This window comes from Lichenostomus cassidix, chromosome 5 (genome assembly GCF_008360975.1).
Source record: "Lichenostomus cassidix isolate B80296 chromosome 5, HeHo_3.0, whole genome shotgun sequence".
In the NCBI taxonomy this organism is placed as follows: Eukaryota; Metazoa; Chordata; class Aves; order Passeriformes; family Meliphagidae; genus Lichenostomus; species Lichenostomus cassidix.
The window spans coordinates 40,006,422-40,025,960 of record NC_139486.1 but is presented as its reverse complement, the minus strand read 5'-3'; positions in this window follow the sequence as shown (position 1 = coordinate 40,025,960).

Below are 19,539 nucleotides of genomic sequence, written 5' to 3'. Positions count from 1 at the left end.
TCCCAAAACAGCTGCCACTTCATACACCAGGAAATATTTCTTAATAATTTAACTCAGTTAATGTAGCTTTTGTAATAATTGAATGGTATGGCATAGGTATCCACTTGAAAATTATATCCACCATGGGTGCACCATTGTACAGGCTAATTACTCATTAAAGGAAAGAACTGACAAAAAGCAAGCGCCAGTGATTAGTGATTGTGAGCAGTCAGCGCACAGCGTAAAAAAAGATTGCTGTCGCTGCAGATTAACAGCATTAGTAATATCTTATTTCACACAACATGTGGTGAAGACTGCTAGCAAATACAATTAAAGCCCACGCTCACCCTATCCTTTACAATCTACCAACAGCACATATTCTGGTCCTCAATACCTACACTGTTTTTATTGATCGTCCCATTAGTGCTCATGGGAGAGATAGATTTACAACTGGCTGAAAGTAAGGGCTGTACATCTTGCTTCTGCCACTGAAATCAGGGAGCAGTTTTGTCTCCCTTTTTAGAGGGGAACAAGATTTCACCTTGTCTGTCTAAATTCCTGGTGGATGAATGGAAGAGGACCACCCTTCAGCATCACACTAGGCCAACCAGAGCAGTGACAAATGTTCCTTATCTGCCTGCCAAGACGAGATCCCGAAGGCAAACCACCTTGAGGACATGTATGGCTGAGGTGGAGCCTCTTGCACCCTTCTTGGGAAATCTACACATTTCAATTACCTCTCTGAAATCCCTGTACAGCAATGGATACAGCATGGAAATAAACAGGAATAATTAGAGAGCTGTGTGAGGTCTCAGGGCCATGATCTCATTGCAGTTACAGACATGGTGGGATAGCTCACATGACTGGAATGCTCTCATGGATGGCTGCATATTTTTTAGAAAAGACAGACCAGCAATGTGAGGTGGTAGAGCTGCTCTTTATATAAGAGTGACTGGGATGTATCAAGCTCTGCCTAAGCATGGATGAAGGAGTTGAGAGCTCATGGGAAAGAATTCAGGCTCAGGCAGTGTTGTGGGTGTTTGCTAAAGGCCATGGCCTCAGGAAGAGGAAATCAGATTTCTACAGTCAGCTGGAAGGATCCTCTCTCACAGGCCCTGGTGTTCATGGGGAGCTTCAGCCACCCTGTTTTCTGCTGGAAAGACAGCTGGGCACACACTGCCCAGGAGATTCCTGCAGAGTATGGATGACAGGTTTTGGCCACAGGTTCTGGAGGAGCCAATGAAGATGTGCTGCTGGACCTTGTAGTGACAATCAAGGAAGGACTGGTTGGGGTTAGGAAAGTTGGGGTCAGCCTTGGCTGCAGTGACCATGAGATGGTGGAGTACAGGATCCTGCATGGAGGAAGAAGGGCCATCAGTAGGATTGGATGGAGGACAACTTAACAAAGCTCTACAGAGGCAAGTGTGCAGAGTCCTGCACCTGGGGAGGAATAATCCCCTGCACCAGCACAGGCTGGGGAATGACCTGTTGGAAAGCAGCCCTGAGGAGAAGGACCTGGGAGTCCTGGTGGAAAACTGAGCCAGCAGTGCCCCTGTGGCCAAGAAGCCCAGTGGTATCCTGGGGTGAATTAGGAAGAGCTATGCCAGCAGGTTGAGGGAAGTGATCCTGTCTCTCTACCAGGTGAGGTGGCACCTGGAGTGTTGTGTCCAGTTCTGGGCTCCCAGTTCAAGAAAATCAAGGAACTACTGGAGACAGTCCAGTGGAGGGCTAGGAGGATGATCAGGGGTCTGGAGCAATTATTATGAAAAAAGGCTGATGGAGCTGAGCAAGTTAAGTCTACGGAAGAGACAACTGAGAGAGAATTTGTCAATGCAGACAATAAGGGTGGGTGCCAAGAAGATAGAACCAAGATCTTTTCAGTGGTGCTGAGTGACAGGACAATGGGGAACAGGCACAAACTGAAACCCAGGAAGTTCCATTAGAATATGAGGAAAAACTCCTTTATGTTGAACAGGTGTTGACCATCTGAAACTGAAATTGCTGGTAAGACAGTCTGGCCAGCTTGCTTAAATATGTGGTCAGGCTGAATTGCCCTGTGCCTTCTGGGTTTAAAAGCTCAGAGTCTATAAATATAGAGGAGAAAACAGTGTATTAATTATTTCAAAATCATGTGATAAAATTAATTATCCTTTTCATATATTTTCTGCCACAGTCTAATAAGTTTACTTCTCTAAGAGACTGGACAATAAAATGGCACAGGCAGGCAGGACCCCACATCTTATCACACAATATGCACTCCAGTAGGCATAAGAACTCTAGCCAAACACTGTGATTATCAATGCTGTCTTAACTTTTGCTGGGCCTAAGAACTGCTCCAGCTCCAAGAAAAGCAGAACATGTCAGGGTTAATTTGAACCAAGGTAAGACACTGCTTTGACCTCCACTGGTCCATTTTCTGAAGCAAGTGCCAGCAGATAACAGGCAGATTTTCTTTGGCTGCTTTTGGTTCAGTCTTGTTCTGTCATCTCTCTGCCCTGAGAGACCTCTCCCTGTGAAGCATTTCTTGCTTTATCACCTCAGTCTGTTTCTGTTGCTATGGTTCTCCCAAGGCTAGTTGAGCTCTTCAGTCAGCATGCTCTCTCTCCTCCTTCCTCATGCACTATAACTTGCCATGGCACATTTCTCCCTCTACTTTCCTCGAGGTCAATTTTATATTGCGTTAATTTCTTTCATCTTTCTTTCAATTTACCTGGCTCACTGATCTTTGTCATTGCTCCCCTCCAAGACGCATGAGGATTAATGTGTTTGCTGATGGTGCTATTATGAGCTACTGTGAAATTTACTATCTTTTTACAACCAAGAAATAATTTTAACGATCAAAATTTTTTTACCAAAGTACCTTCCAAAATTAGTGGTTGCAGTTGCCTTGTCCATGCTTGGAGCAACCCAAGGAGGAAAAACAGGGAGGAATTGCCAAGGCTGAGTGAGCAGCAAGCTCACAAATGGCACCGATTTTTAAAGTTGCCTCCCTGCAACTCCACCCCAGCACACTGATATTTGTCCCTTCCCACGCCTTGGCAAAATGTTCAGCACAGCCAAACTGAAGCCTCATTAATCACCTGTTCAGCTGTTGCATCCCCCTGGATGTAAGGAGCTGCTTCAGCACATCTGATCTGCCTGGATTTTAAAATTATGTAGATGATCCCTTCATACCCCTCCCTTCCTCCCACATACACTTATTCCATTCTCTATTGTATCCTCCTTCCTGATAGATGTTGTTAGGATTTACAGGGTAGCCTTGTTCTTAATATGCTGGAAGAGTTGTGCAGTCTGGAAAGAACAAGGAAAAATGCTTGTTATTGTCAGTGCTGTTTTGCAAAAGCCCCTGAAATTGTTCCTCCTTCTTTGCGTGCAGCCAAGATCCTAAGGTCTCTTGAAGTTCAGCAAAACATTTGCCCCATCTGCAACCCACAGTTGTGTTCAGATGTTCCAGTCTCCATGTTCACAGGCTACAAAAAATTGTTCATCATGAGGCAGTTCAGTATCTACTGGCAATTTAAAGAAAAGTTTTGCCCCCTGCAACTGCTGTCTTTGACGGAGGACTTAAAAATGTAATATTCAGTCTCTCTCCCTCTGACTCTAATGGTAGGACCCTTCTGTTGCTCTAGTGCCAAAGATAAGAAAGGGCTGCTTCTCTTCCTCATGCTGCCAAAAGGATCTTGCCCTTTAGGCTGCCATACAATGCACCCCTTCTTCATGCTCCTTCTGGGCCCAAACAGATGTTAGGCTGCTGGAGGGGTAAGGAGAGGGATCTGGGCCCAGAGTGCTGCTGGAGCCTAGCACAGAATTTGTTTAAAGTTCTTCCCCTCTTCTTTCCTGCCATTGCTAGTTCTCCAAAGCTCTCAAATGCTCCAGGGCAGGAAAAAGAATTTAAAGAAAATTTAAATTAATAATCTAAAGAAAACAGTGCTCCTTAGTGGTAACACACACTGAAGGTGCAGGCAGTCTTTTTCTTTCTAACTACAGCGAGTTCCATTCCTGTAATTATTTTATTCACATTAAATACAGCATTTGCTGAGCCCGGAGGCTGTGCCTAGGTTGCTGTGATTATCCAGAGCCAAGCCCTGCTGAGCTCTCCAGCTGAAGCAGGGCCAGCATTGCACTGCTCCAGGTCAATAGGTTTGTGCCTGGCTGATGCCTCCCTGAGCAGGGCTTCTGGCACAGGGAGAGCTGTGTTGCCAGGACTGCACCAGGGAGCCTGGCTTGCTGTGATGCTGTCATCTGTGGGACTGGGCAGCCTGGTGGGATGATCCAGGGCAGCAGCAGAGGACATTTTCTCCTGGTTTAAGAGAGCAGAAATGTGAAGAAGAGCAGTTTGATGGGAGGGTAAGGTTGACACCTGAATGAAACCTTCTCTGTACAGCACAGAAAAATGCAGGCAATCCCATGGAAATAGGGGTCCAACAAGACAAGCACATTCCAGAAAGGAGAGGAACCAGCAGCAGTCTCTGTTAATGTTTTTTCAAAGGGAGTGGGAGGATGGGCTCCCCAGGGTAGGTCGGAGTTGCCTTTTTCCAGGAAGATGCATTACTCTCTTCCAAAGCCCCCAAGGCCAAGTCTGCTGCCCACCCACCCATGGCTCACACTCTGCTCGGCGTGGGTGGAAAAATTCCTCTGCTTTTTCTTAAATTTCCTGGGGCCTAGTGAGGTTCTCTGTCAGGGAACTTTGCCATTAGATGGGAGATTTCATTAAACAAGTTCTCTTGGATCAGGGCAGCCAGCAGGAAGGGCACTAAGCCACTAAGTACAAAAGAAGAGAAGCCTCAGCTGCCAGAGGCTGCGTGTGGGAAGGGATGCCAGCCTCACCAAGATGATATTTTCGAACCTTAATCAAACAAGAGAGAGCAGAAATTCATGTTTAATTCCTAGAGATTTAGTTCCTCAAAACAAATGGCACATATGGGATTTTTCTGCCTCCTGCATGAGGCACCTTGTCGGTGCAGAAGCACCAAAGCTGAGTGCTGTCCCTCTGGGGAAGCAGCAGCACGGCCATCCCGGGCAGCCTGGCTGCATAGCCTCTGCCCCTGGGAATTCCAGAGGGGAACATAGTCCTCTGGGAGGGGAAGAGAACAAACACTGCAAAGATTTGACTTAGGGAGGCCAAAATAAATGACCTGCATTCCTTGGAATGCAAGGAAAAAAAGGAGGGCAGCAAAAGAGCAATTCCAAGCTTAGCTGCTGAATCACTCCTGCAAGGATACACCTTCCCAGGACAGCTGGACCACAAAAAATGTTTTGCTTTTTTTTCTCTTCCAGCAGGTACTGGCTAACATTTGCCAGCAAGAAGGCATCCTCACAGATAATACCACAGCCTGAATTCACACAGAGTGGAAGCCCAGCTGGGTGGTTTCCCTTTGCAGTAGATTTTTTTAGCACATGGATATTTTTTCACCATTATCATCACTGTTTAGCAAATGACAGATCTTCTGGAGAGCCTCACAGACAGCTTTGATTCACTCAGGGCCCAGCTCTGTTTCCCAGAACTGTAGCTTCTAGGGACAGAAAACTCAGTTTCTCCATCTGTCAGGCCCAAAAGAGCTTCTTCTGCTACAAAGGATATAGTTTCCCAACAGTGAATTGCTTTGTTTCATAAGCTTGAGGTGATGAGGATGTCCTTGTTTCCCTATGGTCTGCTGACAACACCTTAGACATCTGGTTTTGTATGGTCCTAAAATTTCTGACATTGGGGAAGTTCTTCAGCCTCTTCAGCCAGTGCTTCTCTCATCAGGTGCAGTGATAACACCTTTTAGTTATATATCTCTAATTTTTTTGCATCCACTAAGATTTCAAAGCATTTACTGGACTTTAATACATGAGGATCCCTTGTGGATTGTTAAAATAACAGAATATCTCAGCTCTTTCATAAAAATTTTCTTTGTGTCCCATCTAAATTTCAACGAAATGAGGAGGTCAGCCATGTCATGTGGGTGCTGAAATGGATGCATAAAGATATCCAAATTATTTTCCTGAAACCACACTGCCAGGTCAAAAGCAGAGCCTGGGTCCTTTGAATGCTTTGGTCATGCACTGTTCCTCTGACCCCTTCCCAGGCTTTGGGCATCTGCTCATTGCTCATGCCAGACATTGATACAACTCCATTTCCTCACTCTGTGACAAATGGTGCTGATCTCTGGCACTATCCTTGCCCATGCCACACTTAAATTTGTCCCAGTAGCAAGCCTGCTGTTTGCACAGGCCATTCATTAGGGATAAGTAGAGCAGGGAGCAATGAATGTTGCTAATTGCATATAATACAAATCCAAATTATCTTATGCTCTATGTGTGTGTCTGTTTATAGGGTAATTACACTATAAATAGGATGCAATTAGAGTGATCTCTGCTGGAGAGCTGCACTTGTCGCTGGGTGCTGAGCTGAATGGATTCCAAATGAGGATGCCATCGTATTTCACTGGGGTCCCCCCCAAACTGAGATATTGTCAGGTTCCCCAGCTTTAACCCTGACCATTGAAGGCAATTTTCACAGGTTTGCCTTGTTCTGTTGCCCCTGTGGCAAACAGCTGTCTCAGTAATGCACTGTTTCTACTAACTGCCTCCTTCTCTAAGTTTTCCTTCTGCTGCTCCTTTTCTTTTGACTTAAACGTGTATTACACAAAAACATGTTACAGCTTTATGTTAGGATCCACCTAAAACAGGATTTTGATGGCAGCTTAAAGGGATTGTGAGTGATTAGGTGATGTCAGGTGTTCACACTGTTCCCTGTATAAAATGAGTTGGCAGGTCTTGGTCAGGACAGTGAAAATCCACAGAATGTAGCTGCCATTACATTGGAAGTTTCATGGGAGTGAAAAGTGCTTAACTGTCCTGGTCTTGCTTGCTGGAATGGAAGAGGTTATCTACTTTTACAGTGCTCAGCAGCAGGAGTTGCTGGTTGGAGCTCCTAAAAACTGCTGCAGTACAAAAGTTAGGTAAAAAGAATAAAGTTGGCAGGGAGTGCTTGAAAGGAAGTATTCCCTGCTGGTGGATTTTTCCTTCTCTTGGTTCAGTGAGTAAACAAACCTCAAGTCCCCACAGTTGCCAGTCTAGCACTTTTTACCAGAACTGGCATCTTAAGCAATACAGATGATGTTGAGTCAATAAAATCTCTGCTAAGAATAGCGGTGCAAAGAGGGCTTTGGGCTTTATGTGACATTTACCTGTGAGCTTCTCACATCCTGTCTACAGAGGCTACTCAAACAGGCACATTGTTGAACACAACCCTTTTTTGGAAAGCAAAACTCAAATTCAAGCTGGACTTTAGATGCATCCAAAAAATGTGTCAGATGAACTCTGACTGTGAAACCTTCCTGGCTGTTCCCAAGGCTGGATGAAACCATGATGCAGATTGAAGGATTTTTGTTTTCTGTTCTGAGCTTTTACTGTCTCAATAAATATTCCAGTGTAGTTTCTAGCAGAGTGGTGCTACTGCTGGAAAATTGAATGGCACTGACCTTTGGAAAGCCAACTATGACAGAAAATAAAAAAGTCAGATGTCAATACTTTTCACCCACAGGTTGCCAGTTTCACAGAGAAGTTTCTGGGTTGTTCAGTGCAGTCAGTTTGGTACTGTTTGGCCCAAACAGTTCTTTCATTACCTCTTTCATTATATCAGGAGGAGGACTTCCCAGTTTATAGCACCCCTTGAGTCAAAAATAGCCTAGAAGGTCACTCAGAAGAAAGATCAGAGATTAAAAGGCCTTTAGGCAGTTCTATCCCTTACTTGTTTTTCCAGAAATGTGGAAGTTGTGCCAACATGGGCAAAAGTGTGGTAGAGATGCAGGTATTGCTTCTTCTTGGGTGCATCCCTGCTCACTGGGAAAAATGAGTTCTGATTTTTAGGCTTTTCAACTTTATACCTTTAAATGTTGAAAAAATAAATCCATCTTTCCTTGAGCTTCTCAGCATGCATGAAAGGCCTTTGCACAGGCAACCTGCATGTCCTTCCCTGTCACTGGAAATGGAAGTGGGACAATGCTATGCCCATTTCCTCATGGTGATCTTGTGGAGACTTCCACCTTTCAAGATCCCTAAAAAGGGAAGAACGTGGAAAGGTGAGAGGTCCCAGCACTGTTAGCCCTGGTGATGACTGTCAGACTGCCCTGCGTTTGCACTGGTGAGGAAGCAAAATTAAAATGTTTGGCAGGCCACACACAGTCACAGAAAAACCCCAGACTGGAGGAAGACAGCTTTTCTGGGGGATGTGTGTGGTCCCCACCTCATTTTTCATTGAAAATTTTCAAGGTCCCCTGAATTCTGGGGCCTTGCCCAAGACCATTTAAAACCCAGAGATGAGCTGCAGAGGTGAGTGGGGCAGGTTGGAGCAGAAAGAATCGGAGAAAGAGCTGCAGTGTCTCTGTGACACTGTTTTCCTCTGAAAAGAGTTGATTCCCTACCATACATTCCTGATGCATTTATCTATTTCCCTCAAATATTTGAAGCAAGCACATAAAGAAAATCTGGTCTAGATAAAAATGTCATGCAGCTATTTGTGCAGGGCACATTCTCACAGCTATTCCAAAAACCTTGGAAGGGGGTGTTGAGTGATGTGGACATCATGCTTGCCTGGGAAGAAAAACAATAGCACTCCCACATTCCCACAGTGCAAATATTTGAAAGTCATTAATTGCACAGTTAGAGACTGTCCGTGTTGAAAGCGTCCGTGTCAATGTGTTTGCAGGATCTATTTGGCAAACATTTAAAAACAGGGCAAATACAGCTTTTAAAATTTTTTGGTGTTTCAAAAATCCAGAAGGAAACTAAATCCTGACAGAAAATGGATCTTGTAAATTAGCTTAGGCTGCTCTAAGTCTGTTCAGCTTTCTGAGTTTATGACACCAGAGGGCTAGGAAATGCCTAGGAATTTCTCCATTTTGGAGATAACTTAAAGGAGATGGACTTGACAGGAAAGGGGTGAATACAGTCATCCTGACAGTGAAGCCCTGCACAAGGAATAAAGGCAGCAGCACTTATACTTCAGAGCAAGCCTCAAAGCCACCTCTCTGAAGACTGAGAAAGGAAGTCCTGTGGCACGAAGGAGCAGCTGTGCCAGGGGTTTGCACCTGAAAAGCAAAACTCTGTTTGGAAATGGCTGTTAGGAAACTCCCTCCATTCAATATCACCTCTTCAAGCTATCTTCTCATAGATTTTTCTTTGCCCTGGCACTGGTGCTGGTAATTGATCATGTCCTGTCTCTCAAGTGTTGGCCCTTTGATAATTTTAGCTCTGTCTATAAACAGTCAAACAGCCCTGTACTACAGACGAAATTGTTTATAGTCACTAGAAATAGAACATGATATTAATAGGAGTAGTGGTTTACCAGGAATGAGTAACTATAACAGTCATCTTATGCCATCCTTGCTTTAGTTAAGTGAAGTGGGATTTCAGTAATGGACAAATATTGGAGGTGAGAGAAAGAGATGAGTTAAGATTTTCCATGAAAGAAATGTCAAAAGATCCAGCTTGCTGGCAAGTACTAAAAGACATACTCTTCACATTACTTAGGCTAAGGTAAGATGACAGGAACATACTTAATTAGATCATCCAGAGTTCAAAATTTAGTGTTATTGCTTAAGACCATAAAAAAAAGGTCTCACATTAAGGCTGAGCTCCTCTGACAGATGTCCCTGCAGAGGTTTTCATCTGCAGTGGTTGACCCCTTTCTAAAACCTGATTTCTGAATTTAACCAAGACTTTCTTCTTTAGCAAGGATTCCTTTTCACTTGTGATTTTCACTTTTCTTTCTTATTTTCACTCCTGAGCCACAAAGCCTCCATTTGCAGTGATTCCCAGCAGTCCAGCACATGAACTTGCTGTGCCACATGTGCTGTGTGTTGCCCTCTGCTCCTCAGCATGCTGTGCTCTTGGACCATTAGCTAATCTTCTACTCACCTATGTCCATAGAAGCTAATTCTGCTGGAGGTGGCTCATGTGAACTTCCATGGCTTTTCAGATAGTGTCTGGGGGTTAACACATCTCTCCTCTTGAATGCCAACTGACTTGAGGCAGCAGACAGTCTTTAAACACTGAGTCTGAGATGAGCACACAGCTGCATGTTTCTATTCATACAGACATGCCTGTCTGTCAGATACAGATAATTGGATATTTATCCATACATTTGCATGAGAAATCAGAGGAACTGTCTACAGAGGCAGAGACCCTGCTTTTCAGGGACTAACTCACATCCCTTCTGCCTTTAAAATGTCAGCCTCCGGTAGCTTCCCAGAGGGTGACTCTGAACCCAGAGCAGTTATGGCTGCAGGTTTGAGCAAAAAGTTAATTATGAATAATAAAAAGAATAGCAGAAAGAACTCTGTGCTTTGTCTTTTTGGCATTAGGCAATTACTGCTCATATCATTTCAGAGGTTTATGCTTTTTTTTTCATTTGGAAGTGACTGACTGATTTCTCCTCATGGAACCAGAGAGCATCATATACCAGGCATATTTACCTTTTAGCTCAGGAGTTCTCTTAAACCTGGTTCTTTGTGGCTGCCTCTGGTACATATGTTTACTAAATATTTAAATTCTATATGAACTTAATACTCTCTGCACCTAATCTTTCAAAATCATGTCACTGTCTGAATGCCCCTCCCATGAAGTGCTGGTGGCAAAGTGCCTTATCTCCTCTGAAAGCTTTTTTGACTCCCAGCTGTACTCTCTCTTGTTCTTTAGCCAGGCTTTCAAAGTAACATACACAAATAACCAGCTGCTAGATATTTATGTGGAACATTAGCCTTGCAATTAAAGGGAGAGAAAAAGAAGCTCTACTTTGGAGTCCTTCAGAGTTTCATTACTGCCTGTTCTTCTCCATTACTGCATTTCTTTGAAAAAGTGAACAGCATTAGGGGCCCAGCTGCAATCAGGTCCCATTGATCCCCAGATGCCTAAGGAATTATCCACACTAAATCAAACTAGTAAAGTCATGCTGAAGGTTATGGGTGACTCCCCAGCCCTATCCACAGCTTCTTCCTTCTGGTCAAACGAGCATGCTGAAGAAGAGGTGCCAGGCTGCAGGAGCAGCCCATCTGCAGACACAGAGGCTACACTGTCATCATCATCCTGCTACAGGTTGCTCGCTACATCCTAGGCAGGAGAAGGCTGCAATGTTGGTGCCTTCTGCTTGGGTAAGACTGATCCATATCCAAACTGTCCTGCCATTTCAGCCTATATCTATCCTGGACAGGACTTAGCCTGCCAAATTTCAGTCCATGCTGTTGGAAGCACTTTTTAAATAGTTATCACTTGATCCTAAGCAAGTTCTTGTGAGCTTAGCAAACAGAGGTGGAAGGAATAAAATTTAAGGAACAATTATTGGCAACAAAATTCAGAGCACAGAAAATCATGTCTTCTGAATCGTGTCAAGCAACTAGGTAAGACTGTTTTTCTAAAAAACAGTAAGAATTAGAAGAGTTTTCAAGATCTTGTGGTAACAATATTTGCTGTGATGCTGTAGTTGAGGGGTCAGGAGTGAACACATCTCCAAAGTGGTGTATGCTCTGATTTCAGAGAAAGCTACTGCAAGAGGGAGTGCCACTGCTTGGCTCAATACACTGTCCCCAGCTGGTGAGCAACCAGAACTCCCATCTCCCACCCAAAAGATGCTTGGAAGGCTCAGCAAGGGGAGCCTTGTAGCTGGGAGGAGTTAGTGGCACTCACTAAGTGCCAGAAATGCAAATGGCACATTTCCTTAGGACACAAGACTAGAGAGTCTGTTACTGCTCACTGTGGTCGGCAGAGAAGGTAAGCTAACACAGAGCTGAGTGTGGGGAAGGAAATGTTTTATTTCCAGCCTTCCAAATACTCTCAGCACCCCTATGATAATTTCATTATTTCCCTTTCCCATGTGAGGAGAATGGATGATACTGTTGTGCACAGAGTAAAAAACAAATTTCCTGGTTTCTATTTCTAGCTCTGCATCTAGCGATTTGTCTGATCTCCAAACCAGACACTTATGCTGATCCACGCCACTTCATTTTATCTCTCTGCAAGACAGGAGTAAAAAAGAGCTGCCCTGTAAGGGGACTGTGAATATTCCCTTTACTGCTTCTAAAGCAAATTTTTAAACAATCATATATATATGGAAATAATTATCATCAATTTATAATTTGTAAAGAGAGAGCTCATATGGCAAGCAAATTCACTCAGCAATCCCCACACCTGCACTTGAGATCTCACATACTTTGATGTGCTGCTCTCTGCCTAGATGGAGTAGCTGGTGTTTGGACTCCAAGTGTTTTGCCATATGACAGGATTTAATTAAAATCTGCTTCTACACATCAGGGTGGCTGTGTCCCCACTGCCAGCATCAGCCCATGCCACAGTGCTGGTGGGAGAGCTCGCTGATCAGATGTTTGGCTCCCCTACCTCCCTTGGTCCCAGGCCATGTCCCCAAACACCAGACAAGGTTCCTCCCTTGCAGCAGGGCTGGCAGCGCTGGCTGGGCTTGCTGCTGAGATGGGGATGGATAAGCAGGGTTGACAGCACAGCATCAGAGGATGCTGCCTCATGAAAGCTGAGATATCTTGTGGGAATACTTTGTACCAGTTTTAAGAAAAATGTGGATGGAGAAGGGTTTCATGAGCAACTTTCTGATTTCATTATGTTTTGATTTTTGCAAACTACCTTGCTATCTTTTAAAAAAGTTTTAGTTGGTAATTTACTTTAATTGTGTGCACTTATAGCAACACATGAAAGTTTGTTAAGAATGAATGTCATGTTTTCAATCCATACTATGCTATGTGTTAACATTATGGAGACATGGTATTTTTAAATTTTAGAATGTACCTATCAATAAAGTTATTTCTGAGTTACAGTTAGAAAATGGAACAGCTGGACATTGCTTTTCCACAATAAATTTTGAAAATACATTTTGCTCCAACTTGGAAGTTGAAGCCATAGCAACTTCCTCTGTTCCAGACAGCTCTGTCATCAACACGTGGGGCTTTCAAAAGTGGTCTGTGAGTCTGAGTGTGTGACAAACCCACAGGTTTTACTTCTACCTGCCTGAGCTACCTTTCTGGCTGGAAAACCTTTATAACATTCTGTGGTGCTTCCACATCCCCAGACCACTTGTCATTTAGCTGGGACACAGAGAGATGAGATCTCCAGATGAAAGTGTCGTGGAAAGCTGAAGTGTTTTTTACAAGTGAGTTTCAGGACAGAAATTGTTCTGTTTGGATTTCCTTCACTTTCTTTCAGAGCCATTATCTCAAATTTGTGTGTGGAAGGCAAAGCTTCTAATTATACACTGCAAAGAGTGCATTTTTTATAAATAGCACCAATTGTTCTGCTGGGACATTCTCATCTGAATCAGCTCCTCTGCAGCTTAGCAGCCTCTGCCTTCCATGGGCAAGGAGAATATTGTTACTAATGAAACCCAAGTGGATCACATGTGACACAAAGGCTGAAGCAATACAATAGGACTTGGGATTTTGCAGCCAGCCAACAGCTGTGCCGCCCTGAATTCACTTCACTTCCTTGTTATTCTGCCCCTTTGTCACCCCTGACTTCCTGGCACAAAGGCCTCTGGAATAGGGATGTTACTACCATGACCAGTTTCACTGCCCAGGAAAGCATTGCTGCTCTCCAGAAGGCCTCAGTGGGTAAAACTGCCTTGTTTCTCTCTCTAAAGATTGAGCCTTATGGCTCAAATGCCAAAGCAGGCAGAAGCCCTGGCTGCACTGCAGTCAGTGTTAGTTACCCTCTCCTTGTCATCATCAGAGCATCACATCAGCCATGGGGCCCAAACCCTGCTGCAGGGTGGGACCCCATCTGCAGGCACTGAGCCACTCCCCACCGAGGGTCCATCCTAACCTTCTGGTCAGCCACATCCCAACTGGGCACTTGGCAGTGCCCATCCCAGCAGTGGGGCTTGCCTGCAAACAGCCGTGGCAAGTGACTGTGTGTGCAGCAGAGGGGACACATGTCTGGAGGACACCACCCAGGCCCTGGCAGCTGCTGCACTGCCTGACACTGGCTGTGCCTCTGCAGCTGAGGGCACAGGGGGATCACCCAGCCTGGGGCCAAGCCCATCTCAAAGCAGCAGGTCCTCAGAGCTGCCCTGGGGAGCCCTCACTCTGCTTGAAAGGCAAATTATCCACCGATGCAGGCCAGTGTCGGAGGCTGTGTTTATGTGGCAGTGAATATGTCATGGAGATGACATCTCGAGCGTGCTTGAGGCGAGTGATTCACAGGCTGCTCAGTTGATGAATCCAGCTCAGCCAGGAGCGTGTGTTTAATTGCTCAATGTACTGTAACACCCGCAGCTTCCTGCATTATCCACTTGCCCTGGCACTAGAGCTGCCACCTTCTCAAAGCACTAATTTCATGAAGTGAATTGCTTTTCCATAATTATCTTTTTATGCAATTAATATTTCCTCAGCAAATCACAGATCACTCTGCCTCCTCAATAGGTAAAGCAATTAATGAGCCCCAGCTGCCAGCCATGGCTGAATGAGTCACTCTGCTGGAGAAACAGATATCACCATTGCATATTCTCCTCTTGTGCCGTCATTTGCCACTTGATATCTTGGTCTGAGGGTACTTGTGTGTCATTCCCACGATGGAGCAGGACCAGCCCTCCAAACCTGACAGGTCTGGAGGGAGGAAGCATGTTCAGGGGACTCAGTCCCCTTTCCCTGCTCATTCTGGCCATCACCTCTGCCCCAGCCATGGCTGGTGAGAAAACAGTGCTGAAGGCTCCCTCCTGGACAAGAAATGGATGGAGAAGGTGCCTGCTGCAAAAAGCCTACTTGAGTTCTCTAATAGGATTTATGAAGTCCAGAGAGCTACTTCATACCCCATTCATTTTGAAATGAAAGCAGTTTTACAGCCTTCTTTAAAGAATACAAATTGGGATGCCCTTAGGGCAATTTCTGGGTCATTCTTTAAACATATATGTCAGCCTATATGCCTCTCAGCATGTATGTCCCAGAAATGTTACAGAACATGCATCTATTCCATTCCTCTCACAGCTTACAAGAGTTAGCTTTGCTGGCTGAGGTCAAAAAGGCCTTTTTGAACTCTCTGCCATGATACATGTCTCTCCTATCTGACAGAGCTAATGTAGAAACCTTCACAGTGTACAAACATCGAAGTGCCTTCCTGCAATGGCTCTTTAAAGAAAAAATAGCATTGAATTTCTTTTGTTGCCATTTACCTGTCTGATTCTACAAGAAGCTGCTGTGAGTCTCCTTTCATCTCTGCTGACTAAAGAGAAAGATCTGTCATCAGTGTGTTGTTTGGTCTTTTTGTTCACTTGCTGTTTTTTCCAAACAGAAAGAAATGTGATTTGTGGGGGGCTTTTGTGGAGAGATGAAGGCTCCTGGCTTAGCTCAGGAAAGCAGTTGTGTACATATCTCAGGAGAGCTGGAAACCTGCAAGGAGCAGACAAGCAAAGCGTTTAGGCAGAAAAAGGACATACAGCCAAAGTGGGATAAACAGAAGCATTGAAGCCCTGGGGAAACAAAACAGGGAGCAGACAGCAGAGCAGGACAGGATGGGAGACTAAGAATGGCTGGAGAATTTGGGTAGAGGCATTACGCAGACATTAGTAATGCCAGAAGAGGCACAGGTTGCTTGGATGGCAATTTAGCTGACAGGCAGAGGAAAATACAGAACTAGGAGAAATTAACAACAGCAGGGAAAAAAACAGAAACCAAAAAATCCCAGTAAAAATCCAAGTACTGATGGTTCAAACTCTCTTACTGACTCAGTTTTGCATATTTTTTCTCCTAGGACTGTAGTGTCCCCTCTCCAGAGTAAAAATTGAAGAAAAGCACAAAAGAAGGAGGTAGCAATGAGCAAGAGGCCTTCAAAATTTACTGAATCACACCATTCATGTGTTGTAGCTTTGATTTCTCTCACGAGAAGGCTCCAGGTCTGCCAAATTGTTAGTCTGCAGAAGTTAGCCATCACTTTTTAGCACTGAGCACAGAAATATCTGTGGATAATTTGTAGATTGTGTCTATAGATGGGATTAGTGGTGAGTCCAGATATATTATGGTTTCCCCACTCAGGAAGCTCTCCTATAGGCTGTCTCCCTGCCCTGTACAAAGTAGGGCTCAGGAAGCCTTGTGATGTTCTTCCCTGGATACCTTTATTGCTGCCTATTGAACCAAAGACATGTGTAAGAAAGACACAGACCATACATTAGCGTCCTCCTTTTCCCAGCATTGAACAAGATCCAGAGAACAATACAGACTTCTACTTTCCACATGGCCCTTTCAGTTAATGTTTCTTTTGGGAGGGGAGAAAATCAGCCAACAATTATTATTTATTAAAATCTTTTTCACGTCAGATCATGAATTTCTGACCTATATTGTGCTTGAGCAAGGAGCTCATTGAAGGGGAATTTTGCCTAGAGTAAGGAGTTTGAGTTTAAATCTATTAATTATTAATTGCTCTATTTATTTATTCAAAAGCCCTGGTGAAATGGGAATATTAGCTGTTTTCCTTCCTCACGAACAAATTCTCTTGCCTGGTCTCATCCGGCTTTGTATATGTTCTTCCCCAAACAAACATGTCACAAAGTGTGTGTTTGGGGAGCAAGAGGTCAGACTTTTTGCGAGGCAGGTCAGGGTCCAGTCACATTTATTCTTCTCACACATTGTTTTGTAGAACAAGCTGGAAGATAAAATGAAATACTAGCTTCATTTCCTGCAGATCCAATTTTGTTTTTAAAAGCCAAGGATGAGAGACTGAATTTAGAACAACAAACACCAAATCTAGAGAGATTCTGCCAGACAGAAAATCTTTCACTGTGGTGATTTACTAATTTGGAAGATGCTGTAGACGATCCTCTTCCATCACAACTTCACCTACAAACCTGTTTGGTTGTCAAGGTTTGGGGGATGCATCTGTGCCAATGACAGCCTTGCATCTTCCCAGCATATTCTGCCTCCACTGTGCTTTGAGTTACAAAACAGGAGTCCACAGCCCTCCCTTTTGTGCTGTCCCTCACATCACCTGCAGCAGGCTGGTGTGTCCTACAGCCAAGCCCAGGAGCCAAGAGTTGGGCAGGGAGAACAACTCTGCTCTGTGTTGCAGAAAAAAGCCACAGGGAAAGAGCCTCTCAGCTCTGGTGGGATTGGGAGCAAGCACTGTGTGGACACCTCTGTGAGATCAATGCTCCTGCAGAAAGAGCCTCTGCTGTGCCACTTGCACACTGAACAGCAGAAATGGCTGCTTCTGAGCCAAGGCTTCAGGGACTGCTCCGAGCACACAACACAAAATAAAATAAAAAAAATAATAAAAAAAAATAAATAAAAACAAATAAATAAAATAAAATAAACCAAAATAAAATAAAATAAAATAAAAGGACCCCCATAGCAAAAAACCTCTGTGTTCTTTCAGGGAGGAGTGGCAAAACCACATTTCTTGAGAGAGCTATAGTCAGACATGCCAAGCCCTCAGGTGGAAGAGTTCAGATGGAACATATTGATAATTTAGACCCTTGACATCCACAGACATTTCCTGGGATATAAGAATGTCGTATTCTTGTGTTGCTCAGTGTTATCCACATATGCAGAAAGAGTAAAGAAACCTTCTTGTGTCTCTGCCTGAGTGTGACTTGGTTTATTTTTGAGGCAGACAACCCAGCTGCAGGCTGCTGGCCTCCTGGGACTTGTGACATTGCAGGCATCAATGTAAATAATCATCATCTCTCTCCTCCAAATGATTTCTGAAACGTCATTCAGCATTTCAGCTCACCATCACATATACTCCTTTATTTTGTGTCCAGGAAGGAATAATTTTGGGCATAGACTTTTATTTGAATGCATTGTATTTCCCTTCCAGTAAAGGTCTAGATATTACTGCTGCATAAGTACTGCCCCAAGGGCTTTTTCTAGCAGTTCCTGAGATAAAGTTCTTTTCTTCTTCACAGGGGTTCCCATACTGAGGGAATAAACATGAGGTCTCTATCCAGAATCCTTTTTTTTTTTTTTTTGTATTTGGGTGTTCTTGCAGCTCAAAATCAGCAGATAAGAGAGTTTTCCTGTCTTTCCCTGTGCTGCTGACCAAGCTCCTCTCTTTCCTCTCCCTGCCATGTCCTGCAAAGTCCATTGAGCCCAAACCCCACCAACTACTCCATCAATAAGCTCATTGTATCTCCATGTTAGAAGAAATAGGAGAGCTCCTAGAGTCTTCTTTTTTCAGTTTTTATTGTGCTCAGAGGTTCTCTGGTTAGATTAAGGGATTATATCCATTGGCCAGCAGGCAATTACTGAAGGTAATGGGAATGTTAAAAGGTGTGGACAGAGCAGTCTCTGACATTCTCAGAGAGTGAAGCAAGGGAATAAACTTTCAAGGATGGTTGTATGCTTGAAATGTTTAAACTGAAGAGTAATAACAAGCAGAAGATGAATATTGGATCTCATGCCTCTGGTATCAACTTCCAGACAAAACGTAACTTGTGCTAGATATAGTCCAAGAGTTTCTAAATATTGTCATCACATTATGCTCAAATATAGAATTGCTTGGGTTTTGATGCAGTGTTTTAGTTGTTGGTTTGCTGGGTTTTCTTCCGAAGGGTCCATGTTTCATTAGGTAGGGTTTGGGTGGAAAACAGGTTTGGAGATTTCCTCACTGCATCTAATGCACAAAGTTGGATGCAATTTCCACAAACTAAATCTAGAATTTTTTTGGAGGAAATAAACTCCTTTAGTAGCATTTTAAAGATAAATTTACAAGCTGTTCTCCATGTGCATGCATGCTTGTGTGCAAAGAGGCAGGGCAGAGGCCAGTGGGCACAGGGGCTGTAGTCCATGTCTGCATGCAGTGGTCCATGTGTGGTATAACCATGTAGGAAAGCAGACATGATAGGGCAAGGGAGCTGAGTTTTCTGTACATCAAGTGTCATTTCTGGTGGACTGGGGTTTTCAGGATTCAGTGTCAACTACAGGGAGTGGGGAGCCAAGGAAAGGGGTGGTCTGCCTCTGGGGAGCATCAGCAGCCCATTGAAATCCTGGAGCAGAATGAGGTTTCATCCTATATGGCATTGGCTCCCAGCTTTGCTTCTGCAGCTTTGCCTTTAAGGGGAAACTACAGAATTTCCCAAAGCAACATTTTTACTAACAGGCAAAAAGAGCATCAGCTGCCCCTAAAGACACCAAAAGTAGGTCAATTTGCAGGCAGAGCCTTCACATTTCACCCACCTCTGTGGGTATAAATCTGTCTCTTGTCCCAGTTCCCATCGCATCCCCTTAAACCACCCTCTGTCAGTGCTGCTGCTGGGGGGAGCGAGGAGAGCCTCTCACAGTGACCTGCAGCCCCAGCAGTGAGGAGACCCTCTCACAGTGACCTTCTGCAGCAGTGAGGAGGAGAAGACCCACAGCACCATCACTGCTGCACACACCTCCTCCAGTGATGGGTGCCTGAGGAGAACATGGAGGAACCATGCACCTTTCCCCAGGGCAAGGGTGCAAGCCTCAAAGCACAGAGAGGTGCAGCACCTCCCTCTGTATCTCCTCCTCCACCCTCTGTACCTCTTGGTCATCCAGAATTTCTCCCACTATGGCTGCTCACTCTTCTTTCAAAGAGAAACAA